The sequence below is a fragment of the Acomys minous genome, assembly GCF_964271855.1.
Source record: "Acomys minous genome assembly, chromosome: 10".
NCBI classification, from domain to species: Eukaryota; Metazoa; Chordata; class Mammalia; order Rodentia; family Muridae; genus Acomys; species Acomys minous.
The window spans coordinates 101,560,252-101,566,251 of NC_140491.1; the positions used below are offsets into that span (position 1 = coordinate 101,560,252).

General features: G+C 35.4%; 1 long non-coding RNA gene across 2 annotated transcripts in view; it reads left to right on the plus strand.

Annotated features, from left to right (window-relative positions):
• The window catches only part of LOC311606769, a 61,396-nt gene extending 59,655 nt beyond the window's left edge, over window positions 1–1,741 (plus strand). For both annotated transcript variants that reach the window (XR_014782431.1, XR_014782432.1), the window contains one exon: window positions 824–1,741. This is a non-coding gene — a long non-coding RNA (uncharacterized lncRNA). The remainder of the gene's footprint in view (window positions 1–823) is intronic.
• The last annotated feature ends 4,259 nt before the right edge of the window (window positions 1,742–6,000 follow it).

A 6,000-nucleotide genomic window follows, 5' to 3' on the forward strand; every position in this document is an offset into this window, starting at 1 on the left:
AACGCAATCTTCAGGAAACAGGGATGGACAGGTGAATGAGTTTAAGACTAATCTGTGCTGCACAGAGTCCTGAACCAGTCTTAACTGAGACTTTTTCTGGAATAAAAAGACATTGTTTCATGAGAGCACTGTGAAGAAAACTAAAGACAAAGAAATCAGTGATGTGAAGATCAAACAGCATGTAAGGGTCCATAGGTTGTTCAGGCATACTGGAGAGAAAAAAGGTCCTGTAGGATTCACATACGAGAGCAGACAGAGGTAACCAGGACAAGCCAGTGTAAAAGTGGTGCTGATAGGTTCACATATAAAACTTTCTTTATCCAAAACAAAACAAAATCTACTTCATTAAAGTAGATTTAATGAAGAAATATGATAAATAATGTTTTATATATACTGAGCTTGAGTTGTTATTTGACAGCCAAGTTCAAATATTTACAAAAATTCAAATATGTATATAATACCATTAAAATTTGTGTACATCATGTTTTAAATTCATATTATATATTATAAAATATGAAATGCTAACCCAAATGAATATATAGAACACAGTATCTTATGATAACTATATCTTTAAAAGGAAAAAAACCATTGTCAATTTCTTTCTGGTTTTCCCCATTATTTAAAAAAACCAAGTCACAAACATACATTGCAATCTCACAATGTATCTTCAATAATTTTCTTCTTTCCTTTCATTCTCTTTGTTTTTTTCCAATACAAAGTTTCTCTGTGTAGCCTTGGCTGTCCTGGAACTTACTGTGTATAAGAGGCTTGCCTCAAGCTCATAGATTCACTTGCCTTTGCTTACCAGCTTCTCTCTATTCAGGCTGGAGAGTATATTCCAACGAAACACTACAGAGACCTTTCGGCTTGACATCTCTGCAACAGAAGCAACTCTTCATTGAACAACAATGATGAGCAAATAGAGTAATTTCCTCCTGATAAATCATTACGAGAAGAGTGCAAGCAGTTTGAGGAAAAGAGTCTGCAGTCTCTAGAGTTTGGCATTATTTATGACTCTTCAATTAAAGGGAGAAAATAAAGAATTGGAGGCCAAAGAATGGATTCGCTAATTGGCAGTATCCTAGGAGCATTGGAAGGAGACAGGAAGAGCCTACCAAGCAATGGATCTAGCTGTTTGTAGTAAGTCTCTAGACTATTGGTCTTCACTGAAGGGAAATCAGAAGTTGAGAACCAGGAAAACATCTCACAAGACTGATGTCCAGGTCAGCACGTGAGCACTCCGGTTGGGTAGGTTGGTACATACTCACTTATATCTGGACACTAGCCCAAGGGATATGCCCCATGAAAGTCTTCATTTACCAGGAAAGTGGGTCAGAGGGGAGGACATCCTATTGGGACTTTAGGTTAGAGAAGCATGGGGCAATGTGGAAAAAGAAGGACCCAAAGGGTCCTAGAAACCTACAAGAAGAACAGTATGATGGGCAGATCTGGTCCCAGGGGTCCTGCTCAAACTATAGCACCAGCCAAGGGCAATCCGTGCAGTAAACTTCGAAGCCCTACTCAGATCTAACCAATGGACTGGACATTCTCCACAGTTGAATAGAGAGTGGAGACTGACTTTCACACTAACTCTCGCGCCCCATATTTGACCACGTCCCCTTGATGGGGAGGCTGGTGGCACTCAAAGGAAGGATATCAGACTACCAAGAAGAGACTTGATACCCTGAGCATATACAGGGGGAGGAGGTTCCCCTCAGTAACAGACATAGGGGACTGAAGTAGGGGGAAAGCGGGAGGGAGGAAGGAATGGGAGGATCCAAGGGATGGAATAACAATTGAGATGTAATATGAATAAATTAATAAAGTATTTTTTTTAAAAGACTGGTGTCCAGCTTGGGCCAGCATTGTCTCCATATCGTCCAGAGACCCTGTTACTCTTTAGGTGACACATTACTTTGTCATGTGATTAAGGCTTGTGGTATATTGCGATTTAATATGCTCCATCAGACTGACCTAGTGAACACAATTGCTTTTACTAACCTCTTCAGACTTTGTCCTCTGTTAAGGGATGACACCCTGCTCAGCAACCTCAGGAGGAGAAGGGAGAAGATGGTAATGGAAGGCTGAAATGATTGGCACTGGCTCCCTGAAGCCTTGCTGATCAGCTTTATAAGTTGTGGAAGACTTACACATTACACATTCCCAGTAAATGATTCACATCATCACATTGAATTGACAAGGACATTTAGGTCTCAGAAATTCAAATAAAAATGTCTCAATTTTGACTGCTTATTTTCTTTAATTTTTCTCTCTCAGTCATTTAGCTTTTTTTGTTTTTTGTTTTGTTTTTTTTTTTTTTAGTAAATTAGGTTTGTAACTAATGACAAACTGCAAGATAATGTGATGTTACTTTGTTTATTCTAAGCATGTAAATTCAAAATTACTGTATGTACACAAGGAGAAATATATTCATGGTTTACATTGAGGAGCATTTTTCATTATTTATTATTTTTATTATAAAAATTTTTGGAATGAAATTTAGATTCCTTAAAATGCACAGTAAATACTATTCCACTTAGGTAAATTCTAGGCCTCCAAAATAAAAATTTAAAAAGAATATATTGGAAATAGACTCTAGAGGCTGGGAAAGTGCATCAAGTGTGTGGACCCTAAGTGTTATTTAAACCTTCTAGGCTCTAGTTCTCTAACCACGAGAACAGTAACACCTGACCTCTATGAGTCTATCAGGATTAAGTAAAACCACATACATGTAAATATCAGAGAATGCTAATGGAACTAGTAGTTAATGATCAATGAATATGTAGCCATGTTCTTTGAATGTTTATACCTTGGCACACATTGGCACAGGATTCCATCAATGCTCATTACATTGAAAGTGTTATCTATTTGTATCATCTTACTGAATATTATTGGTATGGGCTTATCTTAAATAAATGTAAAAACCTTTAAAATTAATGTTTGAAAAGAAAAAAAATAACTGTGCTGCAAAATTAATAGTATCTAGAGCTGAGGTTTTAATGTTGGCTACTACTGCTGAGACTGCATTCTTTGACTGCAGAGAATTCCAGAGAAGTCGTTTAACATGGAATACTTGTTTCCATTTCAGAGGCTTTATCCACAAGGTGTATTCTGCTTAGAAGGCAACTCCTCTCTTTGTCTACCTATTCTTTTCACTAGTTATTTCTCAGTTGAAGCAAACTCTCAGCTCCAAGGTCAGGTCCAACATTTTCTACTCATTATCATAACATTCTGAACTTCTACCACACTTAATACATTTTAAAAAATAATACACTGTGTAATATCTTTTAGTACAACCAGATAGACCAAAGTTCCTTGAAAAGGGAGACTCTCTATGCTGTTCATTTTGTTCCATAGTGTTAAAGATGTTGTGAAAAGAGAAATAGCTCAACTGTTAAGAAATGAAGAACATATGTAGTAAGAAATAGAATTGCACCAGTGAAGGTTTTCTGGATGAATACAAACAAAAGTTTAAAAATTAGATATAGTAATTGACATGACCATGATTTGCTCAACTAACAATTAGCTTGTATTACTTAATTTTCCAAAACAGCCTGCAATACCACTTTCAAGGTTTGGATATAATGATTTGGACGGGTACAATACCTCCTATTTGTGTGTGTGTGTGTGTGTATATATATATATATATATATATATATATATATATATATATATATATATGTGTGTGTGTGTGTGTGTGTGTGTGTGTGTGTGTGTAATATATATATTATATATATACTCTTAAATTGAATTCTATACCAATATATCAAAATTAACCTGATTTTGCATCAGTATACAAAATTCAATACCAATGAGTTAAAAATAATCTTATTTGTGAGTAACAATTAAAGCCTTTAGTTGAGGAGTAGATTCAACAATCTACTTTTTGTTCTTTCATCCCTTTATATTTCTATATCCCCCTTCTTTCTTTTCAGCTCTTATCTCCTTACCAACAAAAGAAAGATAAAGGAAAAGAGAGACATCCCTAGGTTCAACCTAATTTTCTCTCTGTATAAGACCAGTAATAACTTATAACCAACTCCTGATGGGAATAAATATCTGTAGTCTAAGAGAGCAAACAGAAACCCCCCTTAAGGGAAATGGAACATCATTCTCTTAAGGTTTCTTCAGGCTAATTTAGGGCAAGTAATATCTTTGAAAGGGCCCAAATAAAATTTGGAAAATGCTAAGACAACCAGGGATAGCCTTTGTGGTCCAGTTTCTAAAGGTTGAGAAATTCCAGGCTTAATAGGAGTCCTGTGTGGGACAGTCTGAAATGCTGGACCAATTGGTATCAGAAGCTTTCTACAAAGCTGTCCAGTTCTGATGGGTAACAGCGACTGAAGTGACTGCGGCTGGGACATGAAGGATGTAGGATGTCAGTATCCAGCCTGCTGAGAGGATTGAATCCTATCAGGTCTCAGCCAGCATCAGTGTCTAGTTCTTTTGTTCTGAAAACATAGTCAATTATGAATCTATTGGTATCACAAGAATATATATCCTTGGTTTAACAGATACATATTGATTCTATAGATATATAAGATAAAATAGTTGGGTGAGGTCTTCAAAAGCCTCAGAGACCTACAGAATATGGCCTTTAAAGATGTTTATATTATTCTAACAATTTTTTGACAAGTTAACACCTGGCAATATGTAGCCTACATCAAAGAAGATGATGAGCATCAAAGAACCTCCCTATGGAGATGGCTTCAAATGTGGCAAACAAGCCACTGGGCAAAATAGCCTTGTTTCTGCCACAGACAGAATTCTGCCTAAAAATGGGCAAGCTTGGATGGACAGGTAAGCAAGTACTCAATAGTTCCTGCCTCACAAATATGTCTGTCAGTTTTATTGGGCCAGATGGCTGAAGATGATGCTCCAACATTATAGAAAATTTTGGGTGACTTTTCATGCAGTAAGCTGTCTACGTCATTTTTTTTTTTCATTTTGGAAGCTGCTAACCTGCACTTCTGGTTCACTCGGGTAATTAATTTTATTTCTTCTCAAGTCTCTGATGGGGTTGAAGATCAGGTAGTTTAGACTTACAATTAAGCTTAGTTGGTTATGGGTTAAGATGTTCTTAGGTCTAGATAGATGTTTTAAGTAGAGATGAGATATGATAAATATGAACTTTCATTCAGAATTTTAGAGCCAACAAGATAGGAAAGATGTTTACTTCAAGTTGCCCAAATACAAATAGCCAAATCACTATGAATGTAATATTTATGTAATTCCTGATTGTTCATTGGTTCCTCCTGCTTTATGTGGTTTTTTATTTATATGTAATAATATAAATGTGTATGTTTTAAAAAGAAATATAACAATAATAATTTAGATCTAAAAACAATCTAGTTCAAATTATTCCAAAAATTTCAGTGATAACTTATACACTTAGTTTTTTGATGTCAGAAACTAAATTTAGACAAAAGAACAATGAGAAATTCATATTACTGGTCAGTATTCCATATGTACAGGAATAAAAAATTCTGATTAGATTTCTAGCATATGAATCTACACTAAGTTCAACCACATGTTAAAGGAGCATGTACCTGATCAGACACAATTTATCCTGGGGCTGTAAGGAGGGTCAACGTGAATGATTGTATACATGACTAATTACTGTGATAATCCAATAGAATGAATGATGAAAATCATCACAACTTCTTAGTAGGTATAAAAAATTTTCACATAATAGAAATTCCCTTAATGACAGATTCTCAGTGGTGTTGTTACAGAGGGAATGTATCTAACCACAATTCAACGATCTCTGGGGACACAATCTAACATTATAACTGGTGGTAGTAATCATGAGCTTTTACTGTAATATTTACATGAATGTAGTACTGTACTTTTGTCATGTCTATCTAACTTAGTATTGGGATTCTAAGTGGCAGTATGTGGGTAACACTAAGAAACTATGATCATACACATAAGAACAGAACATTTATATTTGTGGATGACATGAAGTTATATAAAGAAATAACTAAAGGACACATTTTA